We start from the raw sequence: 19,189 nt of genomic DNA on the forward strand, positions 1-19,189 counted from the left end.
AGAGGATGTTGGCTGAACGCCATCCGATTGGACATCTGACAGGAAAAACTTTTATCTAAATTACAATACTTTTTTTTTCAAAAAGAATAAATAAAAACACGTTTCACTCCGGGTTAAAGTTGATCGAGAGTAAAATTAAAACGGATTGATCGCGCGTGGTTAATTGCAGTTGAAAAGGTCGCCAGATATGGATTGTAATTCCTGCCGCTTCTTGCCTGCTGTTCCTCATGAAAGTGACTTGACTTGGCACACTGCCTTTCCTGGGTGGGAAAATGACAGCCCCCTACACCTAAATTTCTTTTTTAGTTGGAGCTGCATAGCAACACAATCCAGATTGGGATGCAAACATCAATGACTTTATTCATCTGGATATGGGCACACCATGTGTTCATGAAAATAAAATGACAACAATTGAATGTGTTTGTTTCCGTGTCTCATGGAGTGCACCAGAAAGTAATGTTTTAATATCCCCAGTTTAGCGCACGCCGTGCGCCAAGTGTGCAGGGCGCCCTCCCCGCACCGTGTGAAATACGTCGCTGATTCATCTGACACCATTTGAAAAGCATATTGGCTTGAATCTCCTTCACATTTCCCTCCCGGTAATGTGAGCACGGAGGGGCGCATACAGCCGAGTCCCTTTCCCTTTGCACTGTCTCTGCAGCAGAGTGTAAATAGGACGGATTCCCCCCACTGAGAACTCTTTCATCTCCCCCGAGGCCACTTCATCGACATTCTGATCGCATTTATTCTCGGTCTGTAGCGGCCTCTCGGTTCACCCGCAGCAGTGGAGAAAACTTTTGTTAAGGACTTCGCACTGGAGCGAACTGGGCTGCAAAAGGAAGATGTCGATGGGAGGAGCTATTTTTTAAATATATATATATATATATGTATATACATGATGTCAAAAGCAATTCCTGCCAAAGAATTGGAGTGCATCTGCTATCCAGCGAGAAGATTCCCCGTCCAAGGCTCGGTGTGATCCCTCCGATGAGCATCCAATTCAGCTCGAACGCTTCCCAGCGTCATTGGTCCCGGGAATCTCCATTGGACAAATCTGTGCCATAACTGGGAGCATTGAAAGATTGAACCGGAGTTCTGCAGTACTGGCACCGTTAAAATGTAGGCTTCCTCGCACTTATTTCTTTTGTTTATTTTGCGCCCTGCAGTCATGGGCAGCAATTAACCGCCGCTTTTCCACTGGACGTCCACGCCACCCGTGGATTTCACTGAGATTTCGGGTGGACTTGTGCAGCGATTTGTCGGCTCGGCGGGCACTAAGACCTGGGAGAGACAGTCGCTACGCGGGGAGCTCGGGTGCATTCTCAGAGCGGTGTGGGAGCGGAAGATCCGGAATGTGTGTTGTGCAGCGTGCATGGGTGGACAGCTACATCTTTTCTCCGCTTCCATCATCCTGCTTCTGAGGAGCGTGCACCCAAACCATGGGATGGCTGGAAAAGAGAAAGCACGTCCCCTTCTGCCGTCGCGACGCCCTGTCATAGAGCTTGCGGACTTGTCTCTCTAGTCTTGCACTGTCTCACAGTTACCCCCTCCTCCTCCCCTCTTTCCCAACACTTGGCTCGCGGTCTGGCTGCAAGGAGACTGGGTACTTCCAGGACAAATTGAAGCTGTGATCTCGGGAGGGAATGCAAGCGCCTATGGAAGTATAATCCTGGCGGTGAATTTGGCGCGTTTGGAAAGGGGCTTTTTTTCCCCCCACCCTCGCTGTTTCAAGAGGTGAGATTGGAGGAGAAAGCTGCTGTGGCATTTTCGCTGAGTGGGCGCTGTAATGATCAAAGGTGTCATTTACTGACATCAGGAGCAGGAGCAGCAGCAGATCACTTCAGAAGGTTTTGGTAAGATATCCTCACACACCTTCCATAAAACTCCCGTGCATTTTTTGCTGGAAGTGCATACACCCAGCCGGATACATTTTGGATTTATCTATATTGCAGTTGCTACAACCCCCCCCCCCCCCCCCCCCCCCCCCCCACCACCACCACCTCCTCCATTCTCCCTAAGTTACTGCAGACACTGAGCTGGTATGTACATGGAGCTAGAGTTGGCATTTTGTTAAGATTATCGTAAAGTTTGCAGTTCAAGGCAGAAGCTATGGCTGTATCTGTGTATTATTTGCCATAATTAAAAATATTACGCCATATTTTCAGACACATGCCCATTTTTAAGTACAGCGCGGATGCTCATATTTCGTTTTCGGTACAGAATGCGAGTTAGCTAGGGTTCTGAAGGGTAAACACTCATCCCCGACCAACACGACCCATTCGGCTGCATGCCTCCCTGTTAGTCACCTCAATTAAGCACATTATTCACTGTTGCTTTTATTTTAAACCACTCTGCTTTGGGTTTTTTGCCACTTGAATCGGCGTGAATACAAATATATTTTTTTAAATGTGGAGCTACAAAGAATGTTTACGTTTGAATGCACATTGCTCTGCGGGCTTCCAATTCAACATAGTTTTATAATAACGCTATAGTCCTTTCCTCAGGGATGGGCGCCAAGTTCAGCAGTATGTGTTGAGAAGTGAAATACCTATTTGAGCGTTTCTGCGGGTAAAATTGTACAAAAATATATAAAATGATTGGTGGTCACGCCATCGTAGAGTCAGCGAGGGAGTCAACAAAACACAATGCATTTCACTTGAATTATTTTTTGGCATTAGATTTGAAAGCTGCAGTAAGTCATTTGGCAGCCTGCTGTAAGATGGAGCCTTGCATCGGACAATACCCGATTCACTGATTTTCTAAACTTTTAGTTCTTGTATTTGGGCGCATTTCACTGAGTGGCAATTATCTCCAAGCTTCATCAGGCGCTCGTGAAATATTCCGAAGTGTTCTCTTGTACCGCATTTCCTGGAGCTGGAGTGAAGCTATATTCCCACGCAAGACACATCTCCAGGTTCTGGAGCGCTGACGCCTCCTGAAGATTCTCATCTTTAATTACTGGCTCGGAAACAAATTGAACGAGGAGCAATCTGCATAGTTCTTTGAACATTGAAGGCTGATAATGGGACAAGTTTCGGTTTTTGTACCGTGAAGGCAGTTGGATCTGTCAATGCAAATGATGCATTGAAATGACGAGAGTTCCTTGCTGCAGTCACCGTTTTGGCGCCTTTAGCAGCGACTCGGGTCTGGTGAGGGGAAACTTTCTCACCCAGCAACACCTGCCCCTGACATATTTCAGTTCCAACGCCCCCCACTTGTGCTAAATCAACAAACTCCAAATAAGGATGCTTCAGCCTCGCCTCAATATGCTCCACACTTACTCAGCCATCCAATCCTCCGCTTCGTTTCTTGCTGGCCAGCAACGAGCTCCCCGACATAAAAGTAACTGAGCGATGGGCTGGATGGATTAGACAGGCCAATGTCACTCCTCAGCACAATACTTCAATTCACCGACTCAAGTTGCAAGCGCTTCCATTTACGATCGGCAATAAATTCTCAGCACTGCACAATTTTAGTGGCAGCTCGAGCTAACGTTGCCACCTATTTTGGAGCGGGGAAAAGGTTAATGTATTCCAGAACACCATAATCTTCAACTCCAGAACAATGTTCTTGCCGGATGGGAATGGGGGGATAGACTTGTTAATTGGCTATTTTCCAAAATAATCCCATCAGAGTTGTGATTTAAGGAATATCAGTTAGTCAGACTCCTTTCAAATTCAGAACGTTTTGAAGTAAACTGGGTCACTATATTGAGGCGGCGCTGAACGAGGGGGTGAGCGTCTGTCGAAGGATTGGCCTCTGGGGAAATAAAGTCGGAAGTTTAACTTTGCCGCTTTCATTATAATCATCGGCGTCTATGTGGGTCGGGAATGTACAGCGGCCTCGGTTCATATTTTCCTATTCCCGAACTGGTCAGAAAACCACCCCGCGTGGTCCTTTAGTGACATTAACTCCTACTGTATGTGCGGAGTAATACTCTTTGACTCTTTGCCAGTTTGAAGGAGTGTTCTTGCGGGGGGGGGGGGGGGGGGGGGTGAGAAGATCCCTAGAAAGGTGGTCATAACATTTTGAAATGCATGTTTGGTCTGGGGCGATGTTGGTTCTATATCCGACAAGAGTCAAGTAATTGGATTTAAAAAAAATATTGGTAGGCAAATAGGGGGCGCTCAAATTCTACAAAGACAAGCGACTCGAACTATCCTCTTGAATATGGCCATATCCGACTTTTCCCACCTTTCTATTTCAGCACTGATTCCTTTCCCACGTGCTGCGGCTGCTGGTTCCGAACCTCTGCTTCCCCCGTCCAAGCGAATTTCAAAGTACTGCAGCAAATGAAGGCTCCCCCAATTCTGCACCTTTCCTTCGTTCTGAACAAATGTTTCATTGTCCAGCCAGAAATCCACCAGCGCCGATAAGATTCTTGTTAGGGATTTGATTCCACAAACGCGAGCTGGCCTGCTTCCTGCCCTCCGGGTGCAGGCTGGACGTACAATATACCAGATAGGCAAAAACCTTTTTTTTGTGGGGGGGGGGGGGGGGGGTTGGCAACCTTCGTGTGCAGACAGAAAGGTTAAACCATTGGCCAAAAGACTTAACCCTGCTTAATGCTGCAACAACAATATGTAAGGTGGTAGGTACAGTGGTTAGAACTGCTGCCCCACAGTGCCAGGGACCTGGGTTCAGTTCCGGGGTAACTGTCAGTCTGGAATTTAATGAGTTTCCACCGAGGGCTTTGGTTTCCTCCTGCAGTCCAAAATGTGCAGGTGGATTGGCCATGTGAAATTGTCCCTTTTTGTCCAAGGGTATGTAGGTTAGTTGGGGTTCTGAGGATTGGCAGGATAGGGTGTGCTTTCAGAGGGTCAATAGAGACTCTATGGGCCGAATGGCCTCTTTTGCACTATGGTTCTAACACATTTGTTTTGAACACTAGCAACAGTTTGCATTTAGGCAATGCTGCTATGGCACTCTTCCATGGTGACCATCTGCCACTGTGTTTGGTACATTGGCTGCAATATCTGGTGGCTGGACATACATACCATTGGTGTGAAGCACCTGTCCAAATATAAATGACAGTGTTCACAGCTGTAAAATGATTTACATGGTGGTATCAGATTTAGATAATTACCCTATTATAGTTTTACATGATAATACCGAAGTATGAAATATAGAGTAGGATATCTAAAAGTTAAGTTGAGCTTTAAAGTAGAAAATGTCTTGCCCGAATTCTACCCAAACCTTTGAACTTGTATGGAACTATGGTTTTGAAAAAAGCAGTACTCTACCGCACATTCCAGTCAGATTCCTATCTCCAAGCATTGTGCACAGAAATACAAACAGTTAATTGTAAACTATAACTACTGTGTTGGTCTTACCACCACACAAACCTGATTTTGCTTTTGCTTGACTTATTGCCATCAGGAGCAGGGTTAACTGTCAGTCAACTTGACCAATTATTTTTTTCTAGGTGAAGCAAAAGTATCCTGTTGATAGATTATTGGACAATACAACAACAACAAAAATAGGAGCAGAATAGCTCTGGGTGTTTGATTGCCCAATAAGTGATGCAGATGGATCTGAGCAAATAATGGATACAAGATTGATCCCTTATTATATTTTTGATAAAATAAGGTGATCATGTCTTTGTGCAAATAAGAAGGGAAACAACAAATTTGAAATTAGAACAACAAACCTTGCCTGTGCACAATGGAGTCAGCCAGTCTCTGTAAAGATAAACGTTAATGACATTGCATGTAATCATTCATCAGAACTGGTAGCCTAACTTTTCTCTTTTGCCGATATTATCTAGCCTATTGTTTATTTGTTGCATTTACTGTTTTTTAAGTTTTCTTATCCTGAAAGAAGGAAAATAACATAAGTGCAGTTCTGCTTCAACTGAATCACAGTAATGACACCATAATGAACAATTGGAGTATGTTTGGTATATTTAGGCATATTAGATCTTTTTACAGATTCTGATGAGTCGAAACTGTCAATCATTATCTTCAAAATTCGAAGTGGTTCAAGTTCTATAAAATAAGTAAATAAACGAGTGTTGAAACGTCACAAGCACCACATTTCAAAAACATAATGAATATAATTTGAGTCAGCATTTTAGCAATAATATTTTGTGAGCAGAAACCTAAAATTAAACTGCTAGCTTCATAGCCTAAATTGTTGCCATTTACTAAGAATATAATGATGCTAGGATGCTGCCAAATAAATTAAGTACATTGAAGCTTTTCTATGAGTGCAAGGACAGTGACAAACAGAAGTAAATGGTTTTCGTTAATGGGTTGTGTATTAAATATAATTTTGAAGCAATGTTTTGTAGCTTGTTTGTGAAGCAAAATATAGCAAGCAACTGAACAGTAACAGTCAAGCCCCAGTACAGAGAAATAAATTAGCATATGCTACACCTCATGCAGTTTAAATATATTACATGCAGGTACCATCTTTAAGAAGCAAGTTGTAGTTTTAGGGCAGAGATGAATAATTTACAATCTTGCTCCTCCAGATATGACTGTCTTTGGATATGTTGGATCGTGTCCTCTCTACTCTTTAAGAAGACAGAATGTTCAGAATTAAATGTGTTAACTATGGATGAGCAGAAGACATGGTTGCTCTGAGGATTCTGCACCGTCTCATGGGAGGCCTTAAAAACCATAGTCAAATATTTCATTGGACCAAAGGAGTATCAATGTGAAAAAAAATACAACATTTGGAAAAACCAGGGGATATGCTCCAAGGAGGCCAATAAGTGTAACTGGGCCATTTGAAAATGACCAACCCTACCAGAAGAGGATACATGGTGTATCTGATGCAATTACTGTTAATACTAATGAACCAATAATAATCTGAAATCACTTATTCTGCTTCAAATGGAGAATAATTTTCTCTAGTTAACTATTTTAGAAGTTATAGAGAGCACACAGGAAAATGATGGCATCACTTGAATGAGAGACTGCCATATCGTGTATAAGAGGAGATAACAGAGGTGGCTAATTCCAAGAACAATCAGCACCTCCAGTGGGAGTATTGTTGTGGGTCACTGAAATTGGGACAAGTGTTTGAATTGTCCCACCTATCAAACCCAGAGTTACTTTAACTGTGACTGTTTATAAAATTAGATGGTGGAGGTTTAGTCATGTGCAGTGTTTCTTTTTTATGATGTGGAGATGCCGGCATTGGACTGGGGTGAGCACAGTAAGAAGTCTTACAACCCCAGGTTAAAGTCCAACAGGTTTGTTTCCAATCACTAGCTTTTGGAGCACTGCTTCTTCCTCAGGTGAATCTTTCTTTTTTTTCTTTCTTTTTATTGCACCATAGAAAGTAGTATAAAGAGGCAGCCCATAATATTTAGGGTAGTTTTCATTGCATTCCACTGAATGGCGTCAATTGGCATTACTTGTTGAAATTGCAGTAACAGAGTGCATGTGTGCACTGGCTTTTCAGAACTGGCCTTGATGGAAAGTCTGTTGCCAAACATGTTTGTATGTCTTTTTGTCTACGTTGTTCAGTGAGATTTGTTTGTATTAGGGCACCCAGAATATTTACTCCTATTCCAAACAAGTTTCTATGGCTCTGTCTATAGATGAAAACAAATACTCAACTGTTCTGTTTTTGGGAAAGAAAAACTGGTAGTTTATGACACATTATACAGAATATTTATTCTATGTACATGAACTATGCAAACTTACATAATTTCTAAGCACAGATCTGATGGATTGTAAAGGTGATCTAGCACAGACTATATACATACGATGTATCTACTACATGCCCATGGAATATGAATCATTCCTAAATTACAACTGACTGTACTTTAAAAAAGTAATTAAAAAAAAAACAAATTTAGAGTGCCCAATTATTTTTTTTTCCAATTATGGGGCAATTTAGCGTGGCCAATCCACCTAACCTGCATATCTTTGGGTTGTGGGGGAAAAACCCATGCCGACATGAGGAGAATGTGCAAACGCCACACGGACAGTGACCTGGGGCTGGGATTCGAACCCGGGCCCTCAGCACTGTAGGCAGCAGTGCTAACCACTGTGCCACATGCCGTCCGTTCAAAAAAGTACTTGATTGACTGTAAAGTGCTTTGGGTATCTATGATTGTGAAAGGCACTATATAAATGTAAGATTTGCACTTTTTGTTAAAGCCAACTATGCAAAATCCAATAAATCCAGTTATTTCAATTCAATAAGATCTGTAGAGTTTGGCTAGATCATACAGTGCAGGCTGATGTGGTTGGTTGGAAAGTCTGGAGAGATTGGTCTGGCAGAATACCCTTCAGAGTTAGGTAACCCGCATCGGGTCACAAAAGGATGGCTAATTTTGGTTGGATTATGGAAACTAAGGTAAAGTTCTTTGGACACAAAGTACCAAATTCTTTTTACAAAATGTACTCAACAAATGTATTTGTTTGGGTGGACTGACAGCCACCTTCTCAAGATGTACTAATGAAATTTATATGCATGCTAACTTACTTAGCGTAACCAGATGTGAGTTGTTCAGCTTTATCAAATTGTCTCGGCAAATTGCTCCTTGCTAGAGGTGGAGTATACTGTATAAAATTGGTATTTCATGTTTTGGGATAGGTTTTGTGCATATTCATGTTAAACATAAAATAAGTTCAAACTTTATTCTGTTGAAATGGGCATGGTGGTATTTTGGTGTACTAAGCCAGAGATTAATGGAATGCTCGTTCATGCATACAGTTCCCTGCATGTTGAATTCCTGATTTTCATTTGTGTCAGGAAGGGAGCCAGGTGCTTTCCCCACAGGGAAGGATGAAAAATCAGAGGATGAATCACCCCTACTATTTTCAAAATCCACTAAGCTGCTGGCCTAGGAGAAGTATTAATTGAGGCAGACTTTTCTGTTACTTGGCCTGCTTCTGAGTAACAAGTGAAATATTTAAAAATGTGATGATGCCTTATGCTTAAACATTTGTTTAATTATTCTACCAGCCGTAGTTTTATACATCAGGTTTTTGCATCATTCGATGACAGTGGAAGTATGTTTTGGGAGTCTTGTATTTTATTACTGGAAACTGATATTCAGGGCTCGAGAGAATAGTCAGGCAAGTCAATTGGGTAGAGGGTGGAGTCATGGACTGGGAGGAGAGGTTTGGGGTAGAAGAAGCTCAAAGTTTCTTTGTGGCGCCCAGAGGAACAACATTCAGGCTTGGGCTGATTGGTGGCAAGTAACATTAGTGTTACCGAAGTGCCAGGTAATGGCCATCTCTAACAAGGGAATCTAATCATCTTCCCTTGGCATTTAGTGGCATTACCATCACTGAATCTCCCACTATCAACATCTTGTTGGGATGGGGTTCACAGGGTGGTTACCATTGACTAGAAACTGAAATGGACCAGCCCATGTAAATACAGTGGTTAGAAGAGCAGAGCAGGTCAGAGGCTGGGAATTCTGTGGTGAGACACTTGCCTGGCTTTGCAGATCTGTCCATCATCTACAATCTACAATCATCTACATGCCCACATCCTGTGAAAGAATAAAAATGCCCGTAATGGAATTGTTTTACTCGCCAAGGCATGATCTGACCCAAATCTTGCCAGCTATTCCTGGCTGCCCTGGCACAATTTGGAATTTATCATTAAAATTGCATCTGACTTTACATTATTGGGGTACCTGTGGTGGATGCTTTGTTACATAACTCAAATTAATGGTGTGGAGATGCCGGCGTTGGACTGGGGTGAGCACAGTAAGAAGTCTTACAACACCAGGTTAAAGTCCAACAGGTTTGTTTCAAACACGAGCTTTCGGAGCACGGCTCCTTCTTCAGGTGAATGGAAAGGCTTGTTCCAGAAATGTTTATATAGACACAGTCAGAGATGCCCCGGAATGCGAGCACCTGCAGGCAATCAAATCATCAAAGATGCAGAGAGAGAGGTAACTCCAGGTTAAAGAGGTGTGAATTGTCCCAAGCTAGTTCAGTCGGTAGGCCTCTGCAAGTCCAGGCTTGTTGGTGGGGGCCGAATGTAATGCGACATGAATCCCAGATCCCGGTTGAGTCCGCATTCAAATTAATGGGGTCAAAATGATGGTGAGTGTTGAACATGTTGGCAACTGGCATAGTAGAAATTATCTACACCATTTTATTTGCTCGGTCGGCGTGGTTTACAATTGGGGCTTCTATAATTGAAGATGTTTGCGTGTAACATCAATAGTTAATGGTAGGCTTCAGTAGTTTTTATGATAATTTGGTTTCCATTAATTCTCTGAAACGTTCCCCTTTGCTGCTAACAGCCACCATTTAAACAAGTGTACAAATAAACAGAAATATGAGAAACTAATTGGAATGGCTCCCAAATCTTAGATCAATTAGTGTTTAATGAAGAATAAAATACAACAGTATGGTCATTTTGGCTTATTTTTCTTTTTGTGTTCTTTGTAATGAAAAAATATGGCCACGAGTAAATGGTTGAATAAGACTGGTAATATATAGTACAGACCTTTTTCTGTTGTCGTTCTAATCCTTTCTCCCATATTAAGATATGTTCAGAAAGTAACCCTGTAAAATTTGACTTTAAGATTTATGGCAAAATTGTCCAGGTCAGAAGGATGGTTAGAATTGGACTGTGAATTGAAGAATGTTTCTAAGGAAGGTCAAAATATCATCCGAATATTACCAGAAGTGTGTACAATATCAAAAACGACAGAACATTGAAGGAGCAGGAATGTTAGCAAGCAGGCTCCTTGTAAATAAGTGCCCTAATGTGCAACTATGATTGATGAAAGCTTTTTGCACAATTTCTACATCCAAGCAATGGTTTATGTGTAAACCAGCGCCCTAATTGAGCTAACATTTTGGATGCTCATGTAACATCTGAAATACTGGAACCATTTGGGGAATGAAGGCATTGCATTATGTTCCGTTTGAAGATAGGAAATATTCTGCAGTGGACTGCATTTTGCACAATCTAACAATGACCAAAGATCCCACCATGTAGTTCAATGAACAGCAACAGCAAGCTATAGAAGGCTGGGGTTACAATCCAAGGCAGCCAGAGGTAAATGCAGGAGACTTCATCTTGCTGCTTTTGTATTCTGTAATTGATCACTTACAACCATTGAACTGTTGCTTTACTTGCATTGTTTTTTTAGAATAGGGTACTTTCAGTTTATTTTTCCAAAACCAACATTTTCTTTTCTGAGCAATATTAATTTTGACTTCAAGACAAAGTAAACATTGAATTGAATTTACTGCTTGCACATTTGTGCTTCTGTGCTCACTGTATTGTGATTTGCCTGTTGATTGAAATTAAGAGGGTTTGAGGGGGCAGTGAGGTGGTGGCAGCATGCACAGTAGAAATCACTGTGGGCTCATTGGTTTTTAAGGCTTCTGCCACTTATGAAATGTTAGATGGATGCCACACTATTTCCCGTTGGACATTGCATCACCCATGTATCTGTTTGAGACCATTCGGTAAATTTTCAATGTGTGCGTTTCACCCACAAAACCTTGTTTGGGAAGACAGTAAGAAATATCTTTATGGAATGTGCTCATATTGGCTGTCATTTCATATTGTTGATAGAAAATTATGCGCAATTTTCTAGTGTGCTTCCCAAGAGTACAAATTCAGACTGTGCACCTGCGATCTAAACATGTGCCATCGTCTATTCTCATGAATTTCCCTAATCTGTCTGAAGTTCAGGCAGTGAGCTTTTAAAACGTTGTGTGACATCCTCTCCAGTTTTTTTCTGAACAAGTTGGAAGCTGGATTGATCAATTCTTCAAAATACCAGAAATGGAAACAATCCTGAAATACTTCTACTACTATGTCAATGCATAAATGATACGAAGCAGTAGTTGAGAAGAAGCAGTGGTGCCTCCTGGTTTGAAAAAGCATGCAGAAAAGTAGAGTAAGGATTTTGATCAGAATATCACAAGGAAGGTTTCATACATCTCTCTTGAACAGAGGGTGTTACAACACACAGACCATTTTTTGTTCCAAATTGATAGTAGGGCAAGGAGTTTGGTGTATTGATCCATTTCAATGTGATGGTTTGTATGAAACAAAGCAGTGGCAATAAAAACATTTTCTCAGTAATATTACAGACCATGTTCCGTAAGAGCATGTAGCAGTTTGGACCAGTATAATGCATCTACTATCTCCTTAATAACCCACATCTCTGTAACCCTCAAGCCTTGCCTAAGAATTGTGGGAAACGTCTTGCATCTGGGTTGTTGCTCTGGTGATTGATTGCCCCTCAGTGGACTCATCTTGAAGATTATTTGATTCAACATGCTGTGAAGAGAGCTCATGAAACAATTTCCTTAGTGTGGTTATACACGAGTTTTGCACTTTCATATTAAGCAGTTTTGCACATTCAGTGTTTATGGATGTGATGTGCAAATTATCAAATTTGATAAATAATCCATTCATCTCCTGAACCTCTCGAGGAACAACAAGTACAATAGCACAGTAATGCTATTTCTGTGGAGCAAAGACTTTTTTCTTATGATAGTTGATCATTGTTACTCATCTGTATTCTGTGCAAGTCTTTAGAACCTGGGAAGATTAAGATAAGGTCATTTAAACCATGACTTTTTTTTGTCACAATGACATATATGTATTGAGGTTTCACAGATCACTTGTTTTGATCTTTATTTACTACATATATAACCACACCCACTGGTATCTTCTACAAATGTCTTCATCTCAATTTAAAGTTGTTGATTTTTGTTGGATGTAAATTTGTTCATGTGGCCATTATATTGAATTAAATAAAAATGCAATTAAGCCCAGTAAATTTTCCCTTGATTCTTAGCAGAAAAAGCATTAATTTATCAAAGTAGGTCCGGACGATGGGCAAAAAGATGTAACAAAAAGTGAGAAATTAATTGAATTAAATGCAAATATCCCATCAGTGATCAGAATTTTATAATGTTTTTTGGTCCATAGCGTTAACTGAGTTTTCATTTTAAAGAAAAAGTGCTTATTTGTTGTCATTTCTTTGGATCCCAATCTTGTTTGGCAAGGTGCAATGGAGTACCTCTGCTGTGTTAACTGAATAAATTACCATTCTCTGAGTGTAAGACTTAGCCGATGGTGTTGCCGGGAACTTGCTTCATTTTGTTACTCTAAAACAATTTTTATCCAGCATTAACTATTTATTTAGTTCTTCTTTGCTTCTCACAAAAGTGACCGCAACTGACTACAGCTAGCTATTTCTGCAGGTTGCAGAAAAAATGCATTCCAATCTCGTAAACCACGTGCATCCAAAGGCTGTTCCTGTCCCCGCGTGCAAAGCCATTAATGTCATTCTGTCCCTGATAGCTGTCTGAAGAAGTATTAATTTCCTAAAATCACACGTTGTTCAAAGTGCTTGGGACAGATCAGTGACTTCTCAGGAAGGAGTCAAGCCAGTCCATTCAATTACATCCTGTGGGGCTGTCAGAGTACATGTTTATTTGGCAGCTATATTTGGGTGGGTAGATGCATTGCTGTGTATGTGTGCAAAGTTTAGTCTTAATACACAGTTTAGTTATGAGAATTTATTTTGTGATATCTTGATTTAGGGTTATATTGTTGCTGTCTTCCAGTAAGACACCAGTTAGTTCAGGCTAAGCTAACCAGAGGGCTCCATGATTGCATTTAATAAGTTGCAATCACATATCAGGTGCCAATTTTACGTATGATGGGTAATTGTTTTGAGGAGAATCTTAAGCCTGTAAGTACTATAGTTGTAATTGAGTACTATTCATTTGCCTTCTTCAGGTTTTGTAAATTTGGCTGCTGGTTTATAGCTGAGCTTCAGTTTCTTTAAAAGAGTACATTTAAAAAGTAAAGCTTTTCTTGAGGTTATGTGGCAGCATATGATCTATTCAAGTAAATCCGAGTGTCAAGTACTTTCTGTTGAACCTCCAGATCTTGATATATTTACCCCAGATACTGGGGAGTAAATGACCCATACTCATGTTTGTAAATTGAGGTATGGTTAGTGATGCTGAATTTAAGGATAATAACACATATTAATTATAACACAATGAAACATTAGGTATATTCCCATGCATGCATTTTCTAGTAAGAATGACTAAAAAGTGGTCCAGAACAGTAAATTTCACTGATCCTCATCAGACCGAGGTGGGTACTGAGCCAAATGGGGCCTGAATTGAACTCATCCTAAGGTTGGAGCAATTGTGCTGTTTAATTAGGAAGGGAATCAACCAATTAAAAACCCTAAGGGAGGATATGATTCACTTTGCAACCACGAACAAGGAAATGCACATATTTTCTAAGTGAATATATATATGATAGGCTTTGTTATTAGGGTTGAAAGAATCTGTTCAGCTGCCTCTGCTAGACATTGTCCATCATTTAGCTAGCTCACCAAGGCTCCCCTGTACCAAATCCCCGATCTCATGTTTTTCACTGGTTTACTTTCTATCTTTCTTCCATCCCCAAGTTGACTTTATCCATAACGTTTCCTTCTGGCCCCCTTTACCATTCCTGCTCAACTGCTGACCACCAACTTATGTCCCTGACAACCTGAGGTTGGAAATAGTTCCATTACAATACCCTAAGGTATTTTCCTCTCCTCCAAAATGTACATCAACCCTTAGCCTCCCAGAACTTCCAAACAACTAACCCATCTGTAGCCCCCTTTCCTCTGCAAAGTTTTGGGGAGTGTTGGCCTCCCTGATTTCTGTTTGTTTAATCACAATATTGTGTCTGAACTCTCAAATCCAGATTTATATCGCTGACACAGCATAGCTCAGAAAAGGTCACAAATTCTATTCACTGACTGTAATGTTTTCTCCTTCATCTTCTGCCTCACTCGAGCCTTTGATACCACCAACTAAAGCATCCTTTGCCAATGTCTCCTGTATCCAGTACAGTAGGACTGTTCACTGCAGTGTTCAATGGTTTGATTGATCTGTATTTGATTGTTAGTCTGTTAATTGACCTCTGATCTATGTTCACTGTACTTTATTGCTCAAACATGTCTGTGGAATCTGAGTTGAATTTATTTTGCAAATGCAAATCCCAGAAGCCACGTATTAGCCTCTCATTTGATGAGTTTAAGGTGATTAGTCTGCCACTTAGTCTGTAGAGGAGGTACTCCTTGTTCGCATCATTTGTGTCTTCCCTCAACTGCATTAGGGTTTGTAATGGGGTCCTATTGATGGAGGGTGGCAGCATAGGGGCCCTAGCCTGCCTTGGACCTGTTTAGCAAGGGCCACTGTTGCCTTGGTAGTTTAAGGCCTACCATTTCATAGATGGTTACAAGGAACTTGTTAGTGACTTCTCATTTTTCTCATTCCTTCATCCAAAGGATGTCTGCTGGTAGATCATGCTCAGGAAGGGTGTTTCATAGAGGGTGCCAAGATGGAAGTTGAATAGTTGGTGGATTGCACAGGTTATCATGAAATGGTAAGGAGGGATTGTTTTGACCAGCTTGTTGATTTTTGTCAGTCAGTGGATGTGTGGCAGATTGATGTTTGCAAGGGCAGGAAGCCAGTGGAGGGGTGTAGAGTTTCAGTTATGACGCATTCAGTTGAATGTCATCAAGATGAAATGACCTTTGCCGGACAGGTGGCCAGTACTGTACTGCAGAGTATGATGGGGCAAGTGCTGAAGTTTGGATTGTTGTGGCAGCAGTGACCCACCTACATAGAACATAGAACAGTACAGCACAGAACAGGCCCTTCGGCCCTCGATGTTGTGCCGAGCAATAATCACCCTACTTAAACCCACGTAACCCGTATACCCGTAACCCAACAATCCCCCCATTAACCTTACACTACGGGCAATTTAGCATGGCCAATCCACCTAACCCGCACATCTTTGGACTGTGGGAGGAAACCGGAGCACCCGGAGGAAACCCACGCACACACGGGGAGGATGTGCAGACTCCACACAGACAGTGACCCAGCCGAGAATCGAACCTGGGACCCTGGAGCTGTGAAGCATTGATGCTAACCACCATGCTACCGTGAGGCCCCAACAAGTTTTCTTAATAGGTCATTTCTGGCTTTGACCTTTGCTGCTGAATATTTTTCAAATGTCCCCAGAAGGACAGAGTCCGACCCAAAGTCAATCCTAAGTATTTTGGGTATGCAATTCATTTTTTGGCACTGGCTTTGTGGAGGTGGAATGCATAGGTTATGGTTTTAGAGGGATTTAAGGTGAGATGCCATGTGCTGGAATAGCCCGTTGACATTTGTGTCTTTGTTAAGGATCTAGACCAGAGTGCAGAAGGGTGGAGCTTGGGTGGCACAATTGATGTTGTCAGCATTGATGAATTTTTGGGGTGTAGTTATTGGCAGGTCATTTGTACATATGTTGAACAGGATTGGGGCTAGCACTGAGCCCTGTATTAGTCCGTTGGCCTGTCTTAGCCATGCACTTCTCCGTTTTACAAGGTGGGCTCTGAATTGCCTGGTGCAAAGACTTGTTTTGACAACTGTCCCAACTCGGTTGAAAGCATTCTGGGCAGTTTTAAGATCATGCATCATGGGCAGATGTTGAGGTCCAGTATGCCGGTCTTTAGATTCATTTGAAAGGCAATTTAGATGTAGGTGGTGAGTGCCAGACTGTGATCACATGTCAGAAGCATGTCCTGTCTAAGAGGAACGTTCTAAGGGAGAAAATCTGTGTGGCTAATTTCCAGCAGCCAGCTTTTGAACTGAAATAAGTAGTCATTTTTTTTAGCAGTCGTTCCCAGTCAAAACAGTTTCCACTGAAAATGCAGTTTCCCTTTAACCGGTTCAGTGTCTTGCAAATAATGCATGTGACACTGTGACAATGTGATTTAAAATGATACTGTGGGTAAGTTAAGATAACTGCAGCACAAAGTGATTTTGGACATCTGTTCACATTCGTTTCTTTACACCCTTTTGAGAGAGATTTGAGTTAGAGACAGCACCTGGAAAGATCTGGGCTGAGGCCATGTGTAGAAATTCTGTATGTCCTGCAATATTTGTACGTTAAGTAAACATACGTGTTGTAGATCTCTAACTCCATGCTCTGAGGCAAATCAGATAAGATATATAGCAAACCGGCAAATACACACAGTCCACACTTAACTATCAAATTATAACCAGAGTATCTCCAACAATAGGTTCATCTGTGCCCCAGCCATTACCTCCAGAGTCTTCTAAGAATTTATTTGCATGCTGCCCTTTGGCAACATCTGCACAAGCAGAGGGGCAGCTTCCAGATGCAGTTCTTTCTTGTCACTTAGTGCATAATTTATTGCATTTACTTCCACTATGTGTGTAAATTTATGGAAATATCTTGAGCCAAACTACTTTTATAATTTTCCTTGCCTTGTTGATAGCAATGTTAAGGAAGCTAGAAACTGAGAATTAGCAGAACTTTAACATAGAAACAGAGAAAATAGGAGCATGAGGAGACCGTTCGGCCCTTTGAGCCTTTTCCACCATTCATTATCCCAGGAATCAGTGTTGTAAACCTGCACTGCACTCCTTCGAGAGCAAGAATTTCCTTCCTCAGATAAGAAGACAAAACTGCAGACACTATTCCAGGTGTGGCCTCACCAAGGCCCTGTATAATTGTAGCAAAACAGCCCTGCTCCTGTACTCTAATCCTCTTGCAATGAAGGCCAGCATACTATTTGCCTTCTTTAATGCCTGCTGTACCTGCATACTTACCTTCAGCGACTGATGTATGAGAACACCCAGATCTCGTTACACATTCCCCCTCCTAATTTATGGCCATTCAGATAATAGCGTGCCTTCCCATTTTTGCTACCAAAGTGGATAATCTCGCATTTATCCAAATGATACTGCATCTGCCATTCATTTGCCCACTCACTCAACTTGTCCAAATCACAGTGAAGGATCTCTGCATCTTCCTCACAGTTAACCATTCCATCCAACTTTGTGTCACCTGCAAATTTGGAGATGTTGTTCCCTCATTTAAATCATTAATATATATTGTGAATATCTGGGAAGCTAGCACCGATCCTTGCAGCACCTCACTCGTCATTGCCAGCCACTTTGAAAAAACCCATTAAGTCCTACTTTGTTTCCTGTCAGGTAACCAGTTTTCGATCCAACTCAATACACCACCCCCAACCACATGCCCCTTTAATTTTACACGCTAATCTCTTATGTGGGACTTTGTCAAAAGCCTTTTGAAAGTCCAAATAAATAATCGGCTTTCCCTTGTTCACTGAACTAGTTACATCTTCAAAGAATTCCAGTAGATTTGTCAAGCACAATTTCCCTTTTGTAAATCCATGCTGACTCCATCCAATCCTGGCACTCTTTCTTAACTTGAAGGATGGTGGCTTACGTTTCGTGTTTTCTTCATGCTCTAGTGGTGTGGTGGTTGTTATGCTCTAGCATATGCTCAAATAGTTCTGTGACAAATTTTGGCCATTGCTGCAAGGTAGCATTGGTGGATGTGCGATTCAGAAATTCCAGATTCTAGATTCTGTGGGTCTTTTGGCTGTTATTTGAATGATTCTCTTCTTCTACATATTTCTCAATAAATGATTGGACAAAGACCGGGGACGCGATTCTCTGCTCCCACGGAAAATCGTGAAGGCCGTTGTGAACTCGGCCGAGTCTCAAGACGGCCTCGGATCCCGCTCCTCGCACCGAATTCACCCTCACCCGGGGGGCTAGGAGCGGCGCTCCGTTATTCTCAACCACGGGGGCGTCGCGCCGAGAATGACGAGAATGTCTATGTGACGTCAGCCGCACAAGTGCAGGTTGGCCTGCTCCAACCCGCGCATGCGCGGCTGACGTTACGACGCTGACAGCTCGAAAACGTGCATGCGCGGATGGCCGTTTTTCCCCTCAGCCGCCCCGCAAGACGTGGCGGCTTGATCTTGCGGGGCGGAGGAGGGGAAATAGTGCGTCCGATTGAGACGCCGGCCCGACGATCGGTGAGCACCGATCGCGGACCTGTCCCCTCCCGAGTCGTGGTGCTCATTCCCCACCAGGCCCCCTACAAGCGACAAACGGGCATCCCCACACCCGTTTCACGACGGCAGCGACCAGTTGTGGTTGCCGCCGTTGTGAAACGATCGCGAACGGCAGGCCGCTCGGCCCATCCGTGTCGGAGAATCGCCGGTCGCCGTGAAAAACGGCGAGCGCCGATTCTTCCGAGCGGGGTGGGAGAATTGTGAGGGGCGCGAGGGGGGTGTGAAATTTGTCGGGGGGGCCCTCCCGCGATTCTCCTACGCGGTGTGGGGAGCGGAGAATCGCGCCCATGCCACAACAAGCAA

General features: G+C 42.4%; 1 protein-coding gene across 3 annotated transcripts in view; it reads left to right on the plus strand.

Moving 5' to 3' along the window:
* The first annotated feature begins 576 nt into the window (after positions 1-576).
* LOC119969061 (interleukin-1 receptor accessory protein-like 1) overlaps positions 577-19,189 on the plus strand; it is a 1,781,127-nt gene continuing 1,762,514 nt past the window's right edge. For 2 of the 3 annotated variants that reach the window (XM_038802244.1, XM_038802246.1), the window contains exon 1: positions 577-1,853. The gene's annotated coding sequence lies outside the window, so the exon portion shown is untranslated. The remainder of the gene's footprint in view (positions 1,854-19,189) is intronic. The other variant, XM_038802245.1, reaches the window with a different exon arrangement.

Source organism: Scyliorhinus canicula, chromosome 7 (genome assembly GCF_902713615.1).
Source record: "Scyliorhinus canicula chromosome 7, sScyCan1.1, whole genome shotgun sequence".
Classification (NCBI taxonomy): Eukaryota; Metazoa; Chordata; class Chondrichthyes; order Carcharhiniformes; family Scyliorhinidae; genus Scyliorhinus; species Scyliorhinus canicula.